The sequence below is a fragment of the Geotrypetes seraphini genome, chromosome 2, assembly GCF_902459505.1.
Source record: "Geotrypetes seraphini chromosome 2, aGeoSer1.1, whole genome shotgun sequence".
NCBI classification, from domain to species: Eukaryota; Metazoa; Chordata; class Amphibia; order Gymnophiona; family Dermophiidae; genus Geotrypetes; species Geotrypetes seraphini.
Window position 1 is genome coordinate 405,881,594 of NC_047085.1, and position 22,505 is coordinate 405,904,098.

The window sequence follows — 22,505 nt, forward strand, 5'->3', positions numbered from 1 at the left end:
TCCATTGTCGGAGACTATGGCTTCGGGAACGCCATATCTACTTACAATTTCAGTGCAAATTTTTTGAGCCAGTTTCTGACGCACAAGGATATGCTTCTATCCACTGTGAAAAAGGACATACACACACCAAGTATCTGTTTCCCTGATTCTCAAACATCATATCTTTGTAATCAATATACCACCACCTACATGGCCCTTCTGGAATGGGAGTAACTCCTAGTGGGGTAGGAGTTCCTCTTGGATTTGCCTTAATACATACTGGACATTTTTGGACAATTTCTTTCAGGATGACATCTAACTTGGGATGCCATAAGATCAGTTTAAGTCTGGCACTTAGATGAGACAATGGGGCATATGTTTTAGAATGATAATCCTGTGCATATAGCCACAAAGAAGAAGTGGATAAGCAAGTTCTTGTGTCTGCTGTTTTCCATATCCCTTTTAATTGTTTACATCCTAATTTTTGCCATTGTTGCAATTCATCCGGTGTGACACCTTCAGCAAAAGAGGCTTCATAATTCTCTGGGTTTGGGTTTGCCCTAGTGCTAACGTACAATGAGATAGTATGGGGCTCATAATAATAATAATTTAAAAAAAACATCTAAAAAGTGGCCTAAATGGCTACTTGGACGATCAAAAGCCTGATCGTCCAAGTACCCATAATCAAAGCTGGTTTTAGACATATCTAAAACCAGCTTAGGCCTTTCCCCTCCTCTAAACGCACAGAGAGAAAAGAGGTATTTTTAGAGGCGGGAAAAGGGCGAGCGGTGGGCGGGAGGTGGTCCGATCTACACCTAGGCGTACAACAGATATAACTAAAACATTTGACAGGTTGCCTAGTCGGCACTTATACGTTTTGACTTAGACCAAGTCAAAACAGGTATAAGTGCCGAAAAAGGGGCCGATGTGCTGATGGCGGCTGGCACGATCAGTTCAGCAGCCCGGCAACCTACCCACCCCCCACCACAACCATTGCGGCAGGAGAGATGCCTCATCTCCCCTACCACGATGCGATCACTCCTCTACCCAAACTGCCGCGACCTGCGGCAGGAGAAATGCCCAAACTCTCCTGCCGCGGGTTGTGGCAGTTTGTGATCACATCACGGCAGAAGAGATAGCCAATCTCTCCTGCTGCGATACATCACCCCCCTGACGACATTGGGGCAAGAGGGAGCCCAAGCCCTCTTGCCCCGCGGCACCCCCGACCTCCCCGACACTATCGAGGCAGGAGGGAGCCTAAGCCATCCTGCCCCACAATCCCCAACCCCCCCTGCCGAGTCCGATCTGGCCAGGAGGGAGCCCAAGCCCTCCTGGCCACTCGACCCCCATCCCCTACAAGATTGGGCAGAAGGGAGCCCAACCCCTCCTGCCAGGCGGACCCACTAAAATAGGGGCAGGAGGGATCCCAGGCCCTCCTGCCCTCGATTCAACCCCCCCACGACTGCCCCCCAAACCCACGATCGGCCCCGCCGACCTCGACCCCCCCCGCCGACCCACGACTCCCCCACCCCCAATCCCACCCCCCCGTACCTGGACATCATTGGCCGGATGGACATGTGCCAAGCCCACCCGTCCAGCAGGCCATCCAGCGCAGGAAAAGGGCCGGATTGGCCCAGGTGACTCAAACCCCGCCCACAGGTGGGGCCTGAGGTGCCTGGGCCAACCAGAATAAGCCCAGGAGCCTTAGGCTCCTCCTGTGGGTGAGGCCTTAAGCACATGGGCCGGGTTGGGTCCATGTGCCTAAGGCCCCACCCACAGGAGGGGCCTAAGGCTCCCGGGCCTATTCTGGTTGGCTCAGGTGCCTCAGGCCCTACCTGTGGGCGGGGTTTGAGCCGCCTGGGCCAATCCAGTCCCATTCCTGCGCTGGCTGGCCTGCCAGACAGGCGGGCTTGGCACCCGTCCATCCGTCCAACGATGACCAGGTATGGGGGGGTGGGATTGTGGTGGGGGGTCATGGGATCGGCGGGGGGCCGATCGGGGGTTTGTTGGGGCAGTCATGGGGGGGTTGAGTTGAGGGCAGGAGGGCCTGGAATCTCTCCTGCCCTTATTTTAGTGGGGTGGGGAGTAGGGGGTCTGTCTGAGCAGGAGGGGTTGGGCTACCTCCTGCCTGATCTTGTAGGGGGTGGGGGTTGAGTGGCCAGGAGGGCTTAGGCTCCTTCCTGGCCAGATCGGAATTGGCGGGGGGGGGGGGTTGGGGGATTGCGGGGCAGGAAGGCTTGGGCTCCCTCTTGCCCCGATAGTGTCGGGGTGGTCGGGGGTGCTGCGGGGCAAGAGGGCTTGGGCTCTCTCCTGCCCCAAACGTAATCGGAGTTTCAGGGGTGCTGCGGAGCAGGAGGGCTTGGGCTCCCTCCTGCCCCGAACATAATCGGGGGTTCGGGGGTGCCGCAGGGCAAGAGGGCTTGGGCTCCCTCTTGCCCCGATGTCTTGGGGGGGGGGTATGGATTCTGTAACTGATGTTGTTTTTGACAGACACCGGTTACAGAATCCAGATTTTAGGCAACGGACTGGCTCTTCCTTCGCCTAAAAGCCCTTGTTTTGGACGTTTGGGGCTTAGGCTTTTTTTAGGTTGATTATATGGTATAAGTTTAAATGTAATTGTGGTCTGGGCGTTTAAACAGCTGAACGTAGAGGCAGGCCATTATTAAAAAAAAAAACTCCTTTTGGACTTTTTTTTGATAATGGACATTTTCCCTACTTCTACTTTCAACGTTTAAGGCCTTAGGCCAAAAGGGGACTTAGACATTTTTTTTTATTATGCCCCTCCACGTTGTTATGTGGTAGCCTTTTTTCTAAGAGGTCCACATGCTGATATGCCTGTTGGTGAAAAGAAGTGTCTGTGTTATCATGTGCTTTTATTTTGACAATAGCTACTGGAATTGATCTTTGCTGCAGTGTGTCATTAAACGCTTGAGTATTGTGACGTGTTGGAGTATTTTCTTGTGCTATCAATAAATCCTTTTTTTTGCCATTTGTCATGGTTTTCTTCAATACATTTGATCGTATATACAGAATTGGAGTAAAGTGTGAGATTTTGGTCCGGATATGTCTCAAGCATCTATAGGAGTGCTGCTAATTCTGTGGCTTGGGCAGTAAGGGAAGCTAGCAAGGTGCTCCATCCACTTTCCCAAACTTGTTCCTTGGTGTTATAAACAAATCATGCAAATATGGTGTCAGTTTTAGTTTGTGAACCGTCCACAAAGACGTGGAAGCCATCTTTGTACAGTTTTAATTTTTGTTTAGGAGGGGTTTGCCCAAAGAAAGCAAGAAATGGTTCAACTTTTGCAGAAATGGTGTCTGTATGTGTTACTGGTTTGAATTCAATATTTCCTGTCATGAAAATGGCAAGGTAAGTGGATAACCTTTGTGTAGTAAATGCTACAGTTGAAGTTGACAGAATTTTTTGTATAGTATGTGTTGAATGTAAAGTACCGGCAATACAGGCATAGAGAAGAAATTGATAAATTTTCAATACAGTGGTCACAACGGCCACTACCCCCTGTTCACAGCTGTTGAAACACTGTTCAACAGGTGTGAAAGATTCTGATACATAGCAAATGGTGTTATCTTGTTGTCATGCCACTGCGGTCCACCCCTCTGGATGATTGATAACATATAGATCGGAAAAGAATTTAATCTTCTATATATATAAAATCGGAGGTATGTATGTATATGTGTATGTGCCGCGATCACGCAAAAAACGGCTTGACCGATTTGAACAAAACTTGGTATGCAGATCCCTCACTACCTGGGATGATATGTTCTGGGGGTCTCGCGGCCCACCTGCACACGTGGGCGGAGCTACAAACAGAAAATCAGATTTCACCCATTCATGTCAATGGAAAAAATGTAAAAAGCTGCCATTCTCACAGTAATTCAAAACCGGCTTGACCGATTTGAACAAAACTTGGTATGCAGGTCCCTCACTACCTGGGGTGATATGTTCTGGGGGTCTCGCGACCCACCTGCACACGTGGGCGGAGCTACAAACAGAAAATCAGATTTTACCCATTCATGTCAATGGAAAAAATGTAAAAAGCTGCCATTCTCACTGTAATTCAAAAACAGCTTGACCGATTTGAACGAAACTTGGTATGCAGATCCCTCACTACCTGGGGTGATATGTTCTGGGGGTCTCGCGGCCCACCTGCACACGTGGGCGGAGCTACAAACAGAAAATCAGATTTCACCCATTCATGTCAATGGAAAAAATGTAAAAAGCTGCCATTCTCACAGTAATTCAAAAACGGCTTGACCGATTTGAACAAAACTTGGTATGCAGATCCCTCACTAGCTGGGGTGATATGTTCTGGGGGTCTCGTGGCCCACAACTCTATGTTGCTTGCTCAAGGGTGGGTTCACCCAAGAATTTATATGTTCTTGCTCCAGGAGGTGAAACTAAAATTGTTGTTTATAATCACATTTTGCGTTAGTTGTATTGTATTCATTTTGTCAAATATTTCACATTATAATTTGAATATTGTACTTTTTATTAAGCTGTAAAAAAATAATTTCCACCACTATAAAGTATCTTTATTTGAATCCATTTACAGTGTTATTGCTATAATTAAATACCCGTGCAACGCCGGGGCATCAGCTAGTGGTAATATAAACTGTGGGGCTTTCTCCAAATCCGCTTTCAGGGATGTGATAATGTCCGTGTCAGTATTTGATAATTTGATCTTATGGTTCCCTTCAGGGTTCCATTTCAAATGGACTCTCAAAGGTAAAACTCTTGTACTCAGGCATAGGATATAATCTCTGCAATAGTCCAGTAGTCCTAGCAAATGCACTCAGCTCTTTTACTGTGTGGAGTATTGATTTGTTCTACTTCTTTCAACAAAGTTGGACATAAAAATGTATTGCTCTCTCTGATAGTGTGGCCCAAGAAAGTAACTTTCCTTTGACAATATTGGACTTTGTTGGCATTAGTAGCATGGCCTTTACTGACAAGGAACTGTATGGATCATCAGCAAGTCCCTGGCATAGAGTTTCTGTATGTGCTGAAAGTAGAATATCATCTATATATACAAACAATGAGGCCTGGGAGTCGGGTGGCATAGTATCCCTGAATTCCTGCCCCCTCAAGCACAGTCGGGAGTCACCACTGAAGGCGCTGCTAAACCTCCAATGTATTTAAATAACCTCACACCGACAATCCAATTGCTATATATAATATGGGGCTCATAATCGAAAGAGAAAAACATCCAAAAACTGGCCTAAGTCAGCACTTGGATGAACATTGTCAAAATACGTCCAAGTGCTGATAATAAAAATGGGTTTTGGACATATTTCTAAACGACCTAGGCCTTCATAGTACCGCTGAACGACCATAGTTAAACAGGGCATTTCAGGAGGAGTGTTGAGGATGGGATTTGGGCGGGACATGGGCAGGCTTAGACTTAGTCATACTGCATGTATAACCGAAAGTTATGTAGCACAGGATCGACGGAACTTGGACGTTGTGACTTAGACCATTTAAAACATGGCCTAAGTCACAAAAACCCACCTAAAGTGACCAGATAAGCACTGCAAACACATAATACAGACCCCCCCCACACATTACCCCAGTGATCACCGACCCCTCCACCCCCATAAAAATATTAATCACAACTTGAAAATTGTGCCTCCAGAACATCATCACCTTGCAACCTGGCATAGGAAAGCCTAGTCATGCTGCACAGAGGCATCTTAAGCCATCTTGGGGGTGGGTTAGGGACCCATGGAGAGGAGGACCCATGCCCATAAGGGCCGGCCCCTCACAATTGAGGTTTATTTTTCTCCGTTGTTTTATAATTTTCCATATCGATGGTGTGATGTCAATAAGAATTTTTGTAAATGTGGTATGAATGAGTCCCTGCTACTAAATACCATTCACAATACGTTTCACATACATTTTGATCATATACGATTGTATTTCCCAATACATTTAGTTGTATGATGTGACTGAAACATTATCCTGGAAAGATAACTCTGAAATTGTAGAATAGGAGGATGAGGATCTTGAAAGTGGATAGTTTTCAGAATCCTTTAGGTTGATGATAGATTACCCTAAACAAGAGTCAAGGCTGTTATTTTGTTATTGATTGAGTACACTAAAAGCTTAACAAGAAATCAGCCGTTGGAAACAAGAGTCAGAACAGGAGTGGGATGAGAGAACTGCTTTTCCAAATGAAGAGTAGTCGAGTATCAAGATATTATGTACAAAATCAACAGTGCTCATAAAAAAGCTTTGTGGACCACCTTCCACCCCTCTACTGCTTTATCACGTGATGGCACCGGGTACAGATTTACGCCTCCAGCAAAGTAGGTGCCAGAAATGTAGGCCAGGGTTTTCCAGGTCATCTAACTTTGATGTGAATTGCTCCTCCAAAGGCACTTTAGGCTGCCTAACCCCACTTCTGATGTTAGCCACGCCCATAGTGGTGGTAGGTGACCTAAAGCGCCTACAGAGGCACGATTCCAGCACTGATTTTTTAGGCGTTGGTTGGCGCCTTGAAGCCCTATTAAAAATAGCATTTAAATGGCATTTTTTTTTACTGAGCTTGGGTGCACATGTTAAAGAATCGTTTTGCGAAGGTACAATGGAGCTAAGGTCCTCTTCTCAACTCTGTATATTTTATAACATTTTGCTGTGAAGCAGCATGTCATCTCTGCACACACAAATTCACAGTTTTGAGAAATGCAAAACCAACCATCTGTGATAATATCTTCTAGATAGAAAAATTGCCTGTGACATTATGAATAGATTAATGGAATTCATTTACTGAAAATTTTAAACATTACATGAATATACAGCCTCATAATTAAAAACAAATCCTTATTTCATGATGAATAACTTTGGACTATAATGTATCTTAAATAGAAAACTATCTTTAGATAGACGTTTCCTAAAAAAAACAACCAAACATTTTATTTAAATAATCCAATCCAAGCTTATTATTTTGTTTTATTCTTATACTTTTGTTTATCCCAGGACAAGCAGGCAGCATATTCTCTACATGTGGGTGACGTCACCGACAGAGCCAGAGCCCCCTAGCGGATGTTTTCGCAAGCAGACTTGTTCGAAGACCTTCAGGCTTGCGATTGGCCCGCGCATGCGCGCATGCCCCTCCCGCCCTGCCTAGAGCATGCGTGTCCTCAGTTCTCTGTTTTCTGCGGAGCCAGAAGCACTGCTCCCTTGCTTCGTGTGATATTGTTGTCCCTCTTTCACCACAGCTTTTTTAGTTAGTTTCTGTTGAGTCGCTGTGCTCGCGTCTTATTTTATTTCTTTTCATTTTTTTTACTTCATATATTTTTGACCGGGTTCCCGGTCTTCTCCTGGCTGCCGGGCCTTGCAGGGCTACGGCCCTCCTTGTTCTTATGTCCCGGCCTGGTTCCGGATTTAAAAACTGTACTAAGTGCAACCGGGTTATCTCCATCACCGATCCTCATCGTTGGTGTGTGGAGTGCCTGGGTGCAGAGCACCACGCTGAGTCGTGTCCCCGTTGTGTGACTTTACAACCGCGGGCTCTTCGTTGACGGGTGGCCAAGATTCTCCAAATCTTTGGCCCCATGGATCCTGCGGGACTGGCCTCGAGCTCGGCCTCGACGCCCTCGTTGGGCGCCCTGGCCTCAAAGTCCTCGGCCTTGAAGTCCCCATTGGCCTCGAAGGCTCCGGCCTCGGCCTCTCCTGCTACTCTGGCTTCGGGTAAGTCTCCTCTTTCCTCCTCAGGTATGCCAGTGAAGAAGCCTACCTTGGAGTCTCATGTTAGCGCCGCCTTGTCGGCATCTTCGAGACATCAATCAAAGCGTGCCTCCTCACGTAGGGAATACTCTTCCTCGAGGTCGTCCCCAAAGGAGCGCACTGCTGCACCTCCGACCCACCTAACTTTGGTCTCAGTGCCTATGTTTGAGGACATGCTTAAGGCTATTATTACCACACAGTTTTCCTCGGTGGTGAGCCAACTAGTCCCGACTTCGACGCCTTTGACCTCAGTCTCGACCCAGTCGTGGTCTGACCAGCCTGAGCGATCCCTCATTTCTCAAGGCCTCAGCCGTAAGACTCGTCAGATTCCCTCGAGCGAGTCTTCCTCCACTGAGTCACCGGTGACCTTTCGAGGGTCCAGGTCAGGGACCACTTTCTCCCCCGCTACTGCGGCGAGGCTCGCCTCTTCTAAACGGCCCCGGTCTTTCCCGCCCTGTCGGGGCAGGTCTCCGACCTCGAAACCGTCCAAACACACACTTGTCCTCGAATTGGACTTTAGTGTATGTTCCTCATCGAGGTGCTTGCCAGCTTCTAAAGGGACTGCTTCGAAGCCAGTTGGGGATTTTTCCTATACCCCATCTTCTCCGAGGCTTCCTCAATGATTTTCTAGGACTCCAGGGTCTTCCCCGGTCCATCTGGCGTGGGGCCGTTCCTCGACGCCCCCTACACGCCTTAGTTGAACCTCTTCGGTCTCCCGTTCACGGGACTCTGAGGCTCCGGCTTACTATTCCAGGGAAGTTTCTCCCTCTTTCTCGGCTGCACCCCGGTCTCGGTCGGAGTCTCCCCCGGAGGATAACTCTTCTTCTCAGACCTCCTCCTTTTCTCGTTTCATCTCATACATGGGCAGAGCTTTGAACTTGGATCTTCAGGCCGACTCCCGCTTTACCCAGGAATACCTGGCGGAAATGGGAGTTGACAATACGCCTCACGAGGTGCTTCGCCTTCCATTGCATCAGGTTCTCCGGCAGATGTTTCTCCAGAACCTGGAGACACCGTATGCTGTCACGGCTATTCCCTCCAAGTTGGAGTCCAGTTACCGGACTAACCCGGTTAAAGGGTTTGAAAGTGCTCAGCTTTCCCACCAATCCTTGGTGGTTGAGTCTTCCTTGAAGAAGTCTAACCCCTCAAAGGTTTACGCTGCTGTCCCTCTGGGCAGGGAGGGCCGTACGTTGGACAAATTTGGTTGCTGCCTTTATCAGAATTTGATGATGGTGAACCGTGCCCTTAACTACAATTTCATCTTCACGTCCTACCTCTGGTTCTGTATAAATGCCCTCTGCTCGTTCCGGGAGGTCGTGCCAGAGCCTCGGCATCAGGAGTTTCGTCTCCTCGAGGAGACCCTCTCCCAACTCCGCCTGTATATGTTTCAGGCCTCTTACGAAGCCTTTGAATTGTCCTCGAGAGTTTCAGCCTTTGCAATTGCCATGCGTCGCCTTGCTTGGCTCCAGATTGTGGATATGGATCCGAATCTACAGGATCGCCTTGCCAATCTCCCGTGTGTGAGTCATGAGCTCTTTGATGATTCCATCGAGGCGGCCACGAAGCGCCTCTCAGACCACGAGCGGTCCTTTGCGTCTCTGGTGAAACTCAAACCTAAGGCCCCTCCGGCTCGCCAATATAAAATTCCTCTCCAGAGGTATCCACAAAAATCTACTCCTGCTTTCTTTAGGCCTTCTTCAAAACGTCCCCTGCAGCAGCAGCAACGTCAACCTAAAGACTCAGCCGCTGGCCCTGGCGAAGACCGGGCCATCCTTTTGACAATTCCAGCCTGAGCCTTTGGGCTCCCTTCCTCCTGGAGCCTTCCCCCTCCCCATCGGGGGTCGTCTCCATCATCTCTATACCCAGTGGGAGAATCTTACCACTGACAGTTGGGTCCTGTCTATCATCCGGGAGGGGTACTCCCTCCACTTCAGTCGCGTACCCCCGGACTTGCCTCCAAGAGAGTTTTTTTTCTGTTCAGTCTCAGCTTCCCCTCCTCCTACAGGAAGCTCAGGCTCTTCTTCGCCTTCGGGCAGTCGAGGAGGTTCCCCTGGAGCAGTTGAACTCCGGATTTTATTCCCAGTACTTTCTGGTACCCAAGAAGATGGGGGATCTGCGTCCAATCCTGGAACTCCGTGCTCTGAACAAGTTTCTGGTCTGGGAACGATTCAGAATGCTCACCCTTCCCACATTGTATCCCCTCTTGGACGAGGGGGACTGGCTGTGCTCACTGGACCTCAAGGAGGCGTACACGCACATTCCGATACACCCGGCCTCTCGTCGGTATTTGAGATTCCGGGTGGGGAATCTCCATCTCCAGAATCGTGTTCTTCCCTTCGGCTGGCGGCCTCTCCGAGGGTTTTCACGAAATGTCTGGTAGTGGTGGCCGTGGCCCTACGCCTCCGCGGCCTGCAGGTGTTTCCCTACCTCGACGACTGGTTAATCAAAGCATCTTCTCGAATCAAAGTCCTGCGGGCGACGAGTCAAACAATCTTGCTCCTTAAGAGTCTCAGCTTCGAGGTGAACTTTCCCAAATCTCACTTCTGCCCGACCCAGTCTCTCGAGTTCATCGGAGCGGTCCTGGACACGGTTCGTCTCCGCTTATTTTTGCCTCTCCCTCGTCAGGAGGCCATAATCCGTTTGTGCCGAAGGGTGATCCATCTGCCCTCGGCGCTGGCTCGGCTCATGATGGTCCTCCTAGGCCACATGGCCTCCACGGTTCACGTGACTCCTTTTGCCAGACTTCACCTCCGTGTTCCTCAATGGACTCTGGTGTCCCAATGGAACCAGGATTGGGACTCCCTCTCGCGACGCATTGTCGTGACTCCTTTGTTGAGGAGGTCTCTCCGTTGGTGGATGCTCTCTTCAAATCTCTCCAGAGGTTTTCTGTTTCGTGTTCCTCCTCTGCAAAAGGTCCTCATGACGGACTTGTCGACCTATGCTTGGGGGGCTCATCTGGATGATCTGCGCACCCAGGGTCTTTGGTCCCATGCCGACCGCCTTTGTCACATCAATTTTCTCGAGCTTTGAGCGATTTTCCTCGCTCTGAAAGCTAGTTCGCACGGACAACCAGGTCGCCATGTATTATATCAACAAACAAGGGGACATGGGGTCCAGGTCCCTGTGCCAGGAGGCGATGTGGCTCTGGGATTGGGCCATCCGCCGCAACATATTAATTCGAGCTGTCTACATTCAGGGCCAGCGGAACTGTCTGGCAGACAAGTTGAGTCGTCTTCTGCAGCCTCACGAGTGATCCCTCTATTCCGTGACCCTGCGTCAGGTATTTGCTCGTTGGGGGACTCCAAATGTCGATCTGTTCGCGTCCCCCCTCAATCACAAGTTGCTCCGCTTCTGCTCCAGAATTTACACTCCTCTCAGGATCGAGGCGGATGCCTTCCTTCTGGATTGAACGAACGAGTTCCTGCATGCGTTCCCTCCATTCCCTTTGATTCTGAAGACTCTCATCAAGCTCAAGTCTTCGCATACCACCATGATTCTGATAGCTCCTCAGTGGCCCCGACAACCTTGGTTCTCCCTTCTGTTGCAACTCAGTTCCAAGGAGCCTCTTCCTCTGCCTATTTTTCCTTCTCTGCTTACACAGAGTCAGGGTTCTCTGCTTCATCCCAACCTCCAGTCTCTGCACTTAACAGCTTGGTTCCTTGAGACTTAATGCCCTCGTTCCAGTTCTCCCAGCCTGTGCTGGATGTCCTGGAGGCGTCTCGGAAGGAGTCCACTCGTCAATGTTACCATCAGAAGTGGACCCGCTTTTCTTCCTGGTGTGCTACTCGGCAGCTGGAGCCGCTGTCTGCCTCCTTGTCAGTTGTCCTAGATTATCTATTTCACTTGTCTGGCGCTGGGCTCAAGTCTTCTTCGGTTCGAGTCCACTTTAGTGCCATTGCTGCTTTTCATCAGCCGATTGACGGGAAGCCTATCTCTGTTCATCCTGTGGTTTCCCACTTCATGAAAGGACTTTTTCACGTTCATCTGTCCCTCAAACCTCCTCCGGTGGTTTGGGATCTTAACGTGGTCCTTGCTCAATTGATGTCACCCCCGTTCGAGCCGCTAGCACAGGCTCACTTAAAGTATCTTACTTGGAAAGTTGTGTTTCTTATTGCTCTCACTTCTGCCCATTGGGTCAGTGAGCTTCAGGCCTTGGTTACGGACCCACCTTTCACTGTCTTCCATCATGATAAGGTGGTTCTCCGTACCCATCCTAAGTTCTTGCCTAAGATTGTTTCTGATTTTCACATCAACCAATCTATTGTTCTTCCTGTGTTTTTTCTGAAGCCACATTCTCACCCTGGGAAAGTGGCTCTACATTCTCTTGATTGTAAGCGTGTGCTGGCCTTCTACTTGAAGCGCACTGTTCCTCATCGTTCTGCTCTCCAGCTGTTCCTTTCTTTCGATCATAATAGCTTGGGTCGCTCTGTCTCTAAGCGGACCATTTCTAACTGTTGGCCACTTGTATTTCTTTCTGTTATGCTCAGGCTGGTCTCTCCCTGCCGGGTCGAGTCACAGGCCACAAGGTCAGGGCGATGGCGGCGTCTGTTGCTTTCCTCCACTCTACTCCCATTGAGGAAATTTGTAAGGCTGCCACTTGGTCCTCGGTTCATACGTTCACCTCTCACTACTGTCTGGATGCTTTCTCCAGGCATGACGGCCACTTTGGCCAGTCAGTTTTGCAACATCTATTCTCCTAAATTGCCAACTCTCCCTCCATCCCTTTCTGGTTAGCTTGGAGGTCACCCACATGTAGAGAATATGCTGCCTACTTGTCCTGGGATAAAGCACAGTTACTTACTGTAACAGGTGTTATCTAGGGACAGCAGGCAGTTATTCTCGCAACCCACCCACCTCCCTGTGGTTGACTTCTTTGCTTGCTATCTGAACTGAGGACACGCTGAGGAGATGCAAGCTCTAGGCAGGGCGGGAAGGACACGCGCGCATGCGTGGGCCAATCGCAAGCCTGAAGGTCTTCGAGCAAGTCTGCTTGCGAAAACGTCCGCTAGGGGGCTCCGTCGGTGACATCACCCACATGTAGAGAATATCTGCCTGCTGTCCCTGGATAACACCTAAGGTAAGTAATTGTGCTATTTGTAAAATTTTAATAAAATTTCAATTAAAAAAAAAGATTTAAAAATCTGATTATTATTATTATTATTTTAAATCATTAATTTTTATCCACCTAGATATTTGTAGATCTGAAAAAGATGTGCAGCCATGGGAGAGGCATAGGTGGATCAGGGGCATCCCTGAAATTTGCACATAGTGTTATAAAATTTGGATGATCTGCACCCCACGTTTCAGTTGATATAGATTCTTGCAACCATTTGCATGGATCCTGTCACCAAATGCTATTCTATACATGGTGCCCAACTCTGAGTGCCATGTATAGAATAGCATTTAGCGCTAATTTTTACTGGCATCCAAATTTGTGCACTATTTCCAGAATTGACACCTATATTCTTGCTGGAACAACTGGTCCCAGCACTAGCAACAATGTAGTCTGATCTCGGTACCAGTAGAATGTAGAATCTGCTGCAAGAGGTAAAGATGAAAGAACTGATCAGTAGTAGTAATCATAATGCAAATTTGAGATAATTAGTGGAAGAAAAATAATAAATAAATACCTTTAGAAGGGAGAGACTCTGGGAAAACTAGTTAGAAAGAAATGTAAAAGGGGTAGTTCAAGGGTTAAGCATTTGCACCAGGCTTGGAAGATCAGATAAAATGTATTCTACTAATTAAAATAAGTTTGAAAGAAGTTCTGCTCATGAAGCTATTAAAGCTAAATACTGGAAAGCAGGACTTAATGAGGAAAATAGGAAGGTATGTGAACACTGGCAGAGCAGATGTAAAACACTAATAAAGCAGACCAAGAGGGAATTTGAAGAGACATGCCAAAGCTAATAATACAAATGTCTTCATGTAAAACAAGAAACCTGTGAGGGAGTTAGTTGTGCATTACATTAAATTTACCTAAGGGGAGACTGGACATGCCCGGAAGCTCAGAAGACTTTGGCTGGTAATGTCAGGGTACATGATTGATTAAGAAGTGCATTTTATTAAGTTCAGAGAAAATAATATTTTTGAGGGAGAATTAATATTTTGTTGTGCAAAAGCTGTGTACCTGGCTCTGCAGCTTTTGGAATTCTGGGCTGCACCTGTCATTTGCAAAATCTTGGGCAGCACAGCTCTGATATAATGAATGTTTACTGTTAAAAAGAATTTCAGCATGATGAACGCTTGGCATGGAGATTTGGTACTTTCGCCTAAGGAAGAGACGTGGTGGGAAGTTTGGAAAAATATGTTTAGATCTTCTCGCTCTGCCGGCGTTCTTCCTTATGTATAGAGCACACTGGACTCCAATTAAGGTAGCTAAGATTTCAAATGGACTCTCTACCATGTGTTGGTCTTGTAATAAAAAGGAAGGCACACTAACTCATATGATCTATGACTGTTCACATCTATCAGTCTATTGGAGCAAAGTCTGGGAAACCATTTCTACAATCTTGAATATACAAGAGCCCTTAAGTTTGCACATTATCATACTGGGTCATCATGGCCTACTGCACACGCTGCCTGATCATAATGCGAGGCTGTTTAATGTCTTGCTATTTTTGGCCCTTAAAAATATCTTACATTGTTAGAAAGCCCTATATAAGGTGAATTATATTAACTGGTGGAATACGTTATGCCTTACAGTAAAATATGAAAGTGTTATAGTGGAAAGGCACAAGTCTATGAGCTCATTTATCAAAATCTGGAGTACGGTCAACTTTTATTGCAATACAGACTGATGGCATTCAGTTATTGTGCTAGGATATAGATATCTTCAACAGAACTTATGCATTATATCATGGCTAGCTAGCTATATTTATACGGGGGTATATTTATACGGGGGGGGGGGGTCTGGTATTCTCTAAATTTAGAAGGAAACAGAAGGGTTTTCCCTCATAATTTCCCACCTCTTTTTACTAAGCCTCAATAAAGGTTTCTATCACAGCTCAGGGTGCTAAATGCTCTAACGCTGTTGTGACATTGATCCGATGCTCATAGGAATTCTTTAAGCATTAGAGCAATTAGCGCTCCAGGCCGCGGTAGTAACTGTACCAACAAAACCCCAGTCGGAGCCCCTAAAAACACTCTTTTTCTTCGGTGCGCGCTTCCATCTTGCGCTCAGTTGTCAGCGCGCGCTTTTGTCTTCGGCGGTTTTGTCTATGAACCAGTTTCTTTCCTTTGATTTTGATTTAAGAAAGGTTTAGGATGAAGAAAAGAGATCAACACTAGAGAATGACATGGGGAAAAATTTTGTCCCTGTCTCCACCCCATCCCCGTGAGCTCGGTCCCCATCCCCGTCCCGTCCCCTGCGAGCTCGGTCCCCTCCCCGTACCATCTCAAAGTTAAACTAGAGTTTCTTCTTAAGTTTAAGATCTATTCATTGTGCACTACTGTTGCTGAGATTAGTAATCATTGTGCAGTCTCCTCTTTCTTCCCATTATCCAGCATTTTTCTCCCTCCTTCCCAATATCTCCTTCTAATATCTCTCCCTTTTTCTTCTCTCCATCACAGTGTCCACTCTCTCTCTTCCCATCCCATCCAATCCTGGGCTCACTATTTTGTCCTCCAGTTTATCATTTCCCCCTCTCTCTCAATCACCTTGGATAACTTAAAGGTTCCAGGAGGCCCCCATGGTCTGGCAATTCTCCTCACCACAATTCAAAGTCTCCATCCTTTCCTCTTACCTTCTTAAAAAGCATTTCCCTTCTCATGGGGTTACATGTGTGGCAGCTATTCTGAGATGCTGCTTGCAGTTGCCCTGAAACTTTTCTTCTCCCAGTAGCAAGCTTTCAACAAGTCGCACTTGGCTGCTTGAGCTGAATCTTCTCCGAAGCAACATCCTGTTTCCAGTTGCGTCAGAGAAGATTTAACTCAAGCAGCTGCACGTGACTTGTTGAAAGCGTGCCGCTGGAAGAATAATGAAATTCAACACTTAAGGTGAGGGGGAGGGAGGGAGATGGCGGGACGGCGGTAATCGGGCAGGAGGGGGTCTGCTGAACTGCGCGATCTGTGACTGCGCACTATCCCTTACTTCACTGCGGAGCCAAGACCATTCACCGCTCCACAGGGCGGTGAATGGCCTTGTCCCCATCCCCGCAGGCGACCACTAATTTTCTCTCCCCATTTCTCTCTCCATTGTGGCTACCTGCAGGTAACAGCCACTGTGTCATTCTCTAATCAACACAAGAAAAGGAGAAGACCTGAAGTTAACCAAGCAAGCTGGAAGACTTCTGAGTTGAGGTTCTTGGGACTAATAACATTTTAAACCTTTTTTCACCAGTTTTAGGGTTCACCTAAATTTTTCAAAGTGTCAGACATACTTGACAGAAAGGTGTTTTAAATAGTCTTACATTGATGTTCCACTATTGAAGGAATATTGTATGGTTTTCTTTTGCATTAGTTTGTGCTGTCCAGTCAGGGCTTAGTATGTTATTAATTGGGAAAATTTTACAAATCTTCTGGCTTGTTAAATTTGAGAAAATAAACTTTTTGGTGCAATAAAAATTTCATGCACTGAAGAGAGTGAATATCCCTTCTGCCAATCTACCCTGGAGGGGGGGTTGGGGGATCAAAGGGGCCGGTGGCAGGAGGGTGTGGGCATCCCTCCTGCTAATCCACCATGAGAAGTGTTGGGGGATTGAAGGGGCTGTTGGCAAGAGGGAGTGGACATCCATCCTACCAATCTTGGATTGGGAGTGTGTATTGGGGGTTTAGGAGGGCTGGGCAGCAAGAGGGCGTGAGCATCACTCCTGCCAGTCTCAGATTGGGGGGTTCAGGGGGGTCGACATCAGGAGAGAGTGGGCATTCCTCTTGCTGATTTCAGGGGTGCATGTCGGGGGTCCTCTGGAACAGCTGGCTCAGCTGATTGCAGCAGGATATTTCCTCACCCCTTCCCCGATCAGCTGAGCCAGCAGGACTCTGAAGCGTGGCTTCCGGGAGTCCTGTTGGTTCAGCTGATTGGGGATTCCTTTGCCGTGATCAGCTCAGCCAGCCGGGTCTACTTTTAACATTTGAAATGTAGGCCAGAATTTGCTGGCCTACATTTCAGGTGTCTGTCGTGGCTCTAGTGAGATACCTAGGGCTGCTTAAACTCACCCAAGGCCACTTCTGGACAAAACCATGCCCATGCCCAGCCTTGAGAGAGCTTAGGTGTCCCTGCCCATCCCCTTAGACCTGCTGCAAATGCTTACAGTGTAGGTGTCCTGACTCAGGAGTTAAAAAAACAAACAGATATCCTATGACTGCCAGATGGTGGTAAGACGCCTACTGCCGCCTACAATTGGGATGCTCATTTGTAGAATCAGCTCCTAATTGTATGTGGCCACTGCATTTGATCCTTATCTAGTTACTTATGTAGACAGTTTTTTAAATCTTATTTTACTCATTTTGCAAAGTTATTTCGGTAAAGTCATATTTCTGTAACACTAGCACACCTTTTCTGAGAGAATTCTGTTAAAACCCTTGGCTAAACAACTACAAAGATTTAGGGACAGCAGGAAGACATCTCAGAGCAGGGGTACCGGGTTACATATAGATATTACATCTATGCTGATGATATGCAAGTGATCATTCCTTTTTGGGATCTATCTCAGTATAAATTGGAACAAATTAGTAAGGGGATGGGAAGTATTATATATTGGTTTAAATGGAATGGTTTAGTTGTAAATACTGACAAAATTGAATTTTTAAGGATGAAAAGGGATGAAGATCAGCTACCACTTGTAGAGTTAGTATAGGCAGAATTAAAGTCTCATCCACAGAAGAAAAAGTGAGAGACCTGGGGTATAGATTTCTCATAGGTTCAATTTTTATCCTTATATTCAATATGTGGTGAAGTCAGTGCATGGTAAATTGAGATGAATTAAAGGTCTAGAACCATATTTGACATTTCAAGCAATGACCTCTGTTATGGTGTCCATTGTATTATCCTCACTTGATTAATGTAACACAGTCCTTTTGAGCCTGCCAAAGTTGGGGATTCGTCAGTTGCAGCTGGTTGAAAATGCTGCTGCTAGGATACTATTCAGTAAATCACATCAAGAGAGAATCTCTCCCATGCTAGTGAAATCACATTAGTTACTAATATTGTCAAGGACAACATTTAAAAATCCTATTCTGTTACTGCAGTGAAGAATGACTAACCTAAATATTTAACAGGAGATTGAAATATTAGTATGTTCCTAGTTGCCTTTTGAAATCTGGCCAATATCTTCTGGAGATTCCTATAGTTAAAGAACTGAAAGGGGGACAAATAAAATCTAGGATGCTCTCTGTAATGGCTTGTTTGATGTTATAGTGTAGCAAATAATATGCAGAAATTTTAAAAAAAAAAAAAAGCATTAAAAACCTGGCTTTTTACCTCCTAATTTAATATCAGGACCAGAAAGTAATTGGACGTTGGTTCAAGCTATGGGGAGTTTTTATGTTAGTCTTTTTGATGCTGTGATAGGGAAAAGGCAGAAATCACTAAAACACCTAGGTTTCAGCCTACAAGTCATGAAAACAGCCCTGTCACTAAGAATAAACCCAAAGTGATAATTGGTGTCCTGGAAAGTAGGATTAGGGGGTGTCCTCCTCCTATGAAACAGCCAGCCTGACAGTTCATGCTTCTTCAAAGCAACATATAGTATATAACTAAAACAGACTGGTTCACCCAGATACACACTGTCACCCCATTTCTCCCCAAATCATCTCTCATAACCTATTGCTCCCCCTGAAATTTAATTTACCCTGCATCTATCTTCCTTCAATGCATAGATTCCCCCTACTTCATCTTTCTCACTCTTATCACCCACCAGTCAGTTTTCCATAATCCCTCCCCTCCCCCAAGCCGCTCCAAGATGTATTTCTGTACAATTTAGTCCCCTCATGTTCCTGTAGGCTTGATGCAGGCACTGCCTCTGGAGCATATGTTCTGTTCTTTTTTTTCTTGAGCTACATGAATTTGAGCTGCCTGGTACCAGAACTCCTTTTACCGTTCACATAGTCTTTTCTAATTTACAGTGACAGATTCTGTCTAGCTGAAATCAAATCTGAACAGAATATAAAACTAAGAACTAAGAATATAAAAGAAAAGACTGAATACATTAAAGTATATAATAGAAATATAGGAAAGATATGTAACAAGTTCGCTCAAGCAGAACAGCTAAATATGATAAGTTTTAAAAAAAGTAGAATATACTGAATTTAAATAAGCAAGAAAGCTAAAACTCAGCTAAAATAATTAAAAGAAATAATCAGACTTCTGGGCTTCTATAGGCCTTTCTGTAAGAGGTAGAATTTAGATCACACTAGTGATTCACATGAACTGTAAAAGTGCTGGTGATAGCAAGGCACTGCCTTGCTCTCTTGGCACCTTCCACCTGCTCGGAAACCTGGGCTGTAGCCCTGTGTGTCCAACTTCTGTGATGACAGGCCTTCGTTCATTAGGAATTTAGGATCTATGTGAGCTAAGGTTTGGAGGGCTCCTATGTTTTTGGGCCATGATGACTGGGTTAAGCAAGTAGAGTAGATTATTTATTTATAGTGACTTGATATATGCTAATCACACATACAATGCATCTAGGCAGTTTACATAAAATCAGTAAACACAAAGAGGAGAGAGAGGGAAATAAGGAGTAAGTGAACAGAGTATTAAAGAAGCTACTTCAAGACTGCAGGATATTATAGGCATGTCTTGAATACTGAATACAGAGATGTTAAATCTGAGTTCAATCAATAAGGTACAGTATTAAGAACATAAGCAATGCCTCTGCTGGGTCAGACCTGAGGTCCATCATGCCCAGCAGTCCGCTCATGCGGCGGCCCAACAGGTCCAGGACCTGTGCAGTAATCCTCTATTTATACCCTTCTATCCCCTTTTCCAGCAGGAAATTGTCCAATTCTTTCTTAAACCCCAGTACCGTACTCTGCCCTATTACATCCTCTGGAAGCGCATTCCAGGTGTCCACCATACGTTGGGTAAAGAAGAACTTCCTAGCATTCGTTTTGAATTTGTCCCCTTTCAACGTTTCCGAATGCCCTCTTGTTCTTTCATTTTTTGAAAATTTGAAGAATCTGTCCCTCTCCACTCTCTCTATGCCCTTCATGATCTTGTAAGTCTCTATCATATCCCCTCTAAGTCTCCTCTTCTCCAGGGAAAAGAGTCCCAGTTTTTCCAATCTCTCAGTGTATGAAAGGTTTTCCATACCTTTTATCAGACGGGTCGCTCTCCTCTGAACCCTTTCAGGTAATGCCATATTCTTCTTAAGGTACGGCGACCAATATTGGACGCAGTATTCCAGATGCGGGCGCACCATCGCCCGATACAACAGCAGGATAACTTCTTTCGTCCTGGTTGTAATACCCTTCTTGATTATACCTAGCATTCTATTCGCTTTCTTAGCGGCCGCTGCGCACTGTGCCGTCGGCTTCATTGTCATGTCCACCATTACCCCCAAGTCCCTTTCTTGGGTACTCTCATTCAATAACATCCCTCCCGTCATATAGTTGTACCTCGGGTTTCTGCTTCCCACATGCAATACTTTACATTTCTCAACGTTGAACTTCATCTGCCATCTCGTCACCCATTCCCCTAGTTTGTTCAGGTCCCTTTGCAATTCTTCGCAGTCCTCTTTTGTCCGAGCTCCACTAAATAGTTTGGTGTCGTCCGCAAATTTTATTATCTCACACTTCGTCCCTGTTTCTAGATCATTTATGAATATATTAAATAGCAGCAGTCCGAGCACCGAGCCCTGCGGAACACCACGCGTGACCCTCCTCCAGTCCAAGTAGAGGCCCTTCACCCCTACCCTCTGTTTCCTACCCGCCAACCAGTTTCTGATCAATCTATGTACGTCTCCGTCCACCCCATGGTTCTTCAGTTTCCGGAGTAGGCACCTTGTCAAAGGCTTTTTGGAAATCAAGGTATATGATATCTATGGGGTCTCCTCTGTCCATCCGTTTGTTGATTCCTTCGAAGAAGTGCAATAATTTAGTTAGGCACGATCTCCCCCTGCAGAAACCATGTTGGCTTGTTATCAGAAATTTGTTTCTTTCCAAATGTTCATCGATGTTTTCTTTTATCAGTGCTTCCGCCATTTTCCTCGGAACCAAGGTCAGACTCACCGGTCTGTAGTTTCCCGGGTCACCTCTTGATCCCTTTTTAAAGATGGGCGTGACGTTGGCTATCTTCCAATCCTTCGGGATCACGCCTGTTTTCAGGGATAGGTTGCAAACTTGCTGCAGTAGTTCCACTATCTCCTCCTTTAATTCCTTCAGAACCCTTGGATGGATTCTGTCCGGACCTGGGGATTTGTCAGTTTTTAGTTTTTCTATCTGCCTGCGCACATCTTCAAGGCTCACTTCCATGGATGTTAATTTTTCTGCTTGATTTCCATTGAAGAATTGCTCAGGTTCCGGTATGTTGGTTGTGTCTTCGTTCGTAAATACAGATGAAAAGAACATGTTAAGTCTTTCCGCGACTTCTTTCTCCTCCTTCACTACTCCCTTCCTGTCTCCGTCGTCCAGCGGTCCCACCTGCTCCCTAGCTGGCTGTTTCCCTTTAACATATCTGAAGAACGGTTTGAAATTTCGTGCCTCCCTGGCTAGCCTCTCTTCATACTCTCTTTTGGCTTTTCGAACCACATGGTGACATTCTTTTTGTTGCTAAGTTCATCCATTTGCCTATGTGTTTGCTTTAGGAGGCCTTTTCTTGAATGGATTTGACTAAAATTTAGAAGGAAAACCACTTATTAAGATGCCAAATTTTAGTCACATTTACCCAGCAAACAGGACCTCTGATGTTATACCTTAAGAGTGGAGTTGTCCCTGAATTGGAAAAAATGGATGGAAACTGGTGTAAAGAAGACTACAAAGCATATTTTCTGATACTTTAGAATTTCACTTTTTAGTTGGTACCTTTTTAAATGTTATCTGGAACTTGCCTGTGTCTGATCAGCACCTTCAAATTCCTTACAGGCATACATTTCCATGCCAAGGTCTTCATTAAGAGAGGCATAATCAAAAGAAGCATCTAAGTCCCTTTTGGGCCTAAGTCGCAAGTCGCCCAAAGTTGGACATGGGGAAAGGTCCATTTTTGAAAAATACGTCTAGCATATTTTTTTTTCCGAAAATCGTCCAACTATACGTCCAGCTGTCTGATCACCCAGCCCGCTAAGTCATCCATTTTTATTCCCACTTTCATCCAAAAATTTGTCCAAGTCACAAAAGCCTAGAAAAAGACCTTTTGGGCGCGGGAGGGGCCAGAAAAGTGATGGACTGGACACTCAGACATGGCACCAGAGAAGTGGAATACCTTACAGGGCACTGCTGTAAACTTCACAAAAAGGGTCCCACATACACATCTTACTGCAGCTCCCTTATAGGTCATGGTGAACCCCCCAAAAACACCCCCAGAATCTACTAAACCCACCTATCTACCATCCCAATAGCCCTTATGGCTGCAGGAGCCACTTATATGGCAGTACAAAAGGGTTTTGGGGGGGTGCACATTTTTCACCGTGAATGCAGTGATTAGAGTGGCTTATGGGCCTGGGTCGTCCTCTCCATGGTTCACTAACCCACCCCCAAAACCACTTAAGCCACCTCTATGCAGCTCTACTAAGCTTTCCTATGCCAGGCTGCCAGGTGCTGATGTTCTGGAGGCAGATATGTAAAGTTGGTATTACAATTTTTATGGGGGTGGGGTGGGGGTGGGGGTCAGTGATGACTGGGGCAGTGT

The 22,505-nt window shown here is 46.2% G+C and overlaps 1 protein-coding gene across 7 annotated transcripts in view; it reads left to right on the forward strand.

Annotated features, from left to right (window-relative positions):
- DGKB (diacylglycerol kinase beta) overlaps positions 1-22,505 on the forward strand; it is a 733,919-nt gene that overhangs the window by 184,480 nt on the left and 526,934 nt on the right. The window lies entirely within an intron of this gene.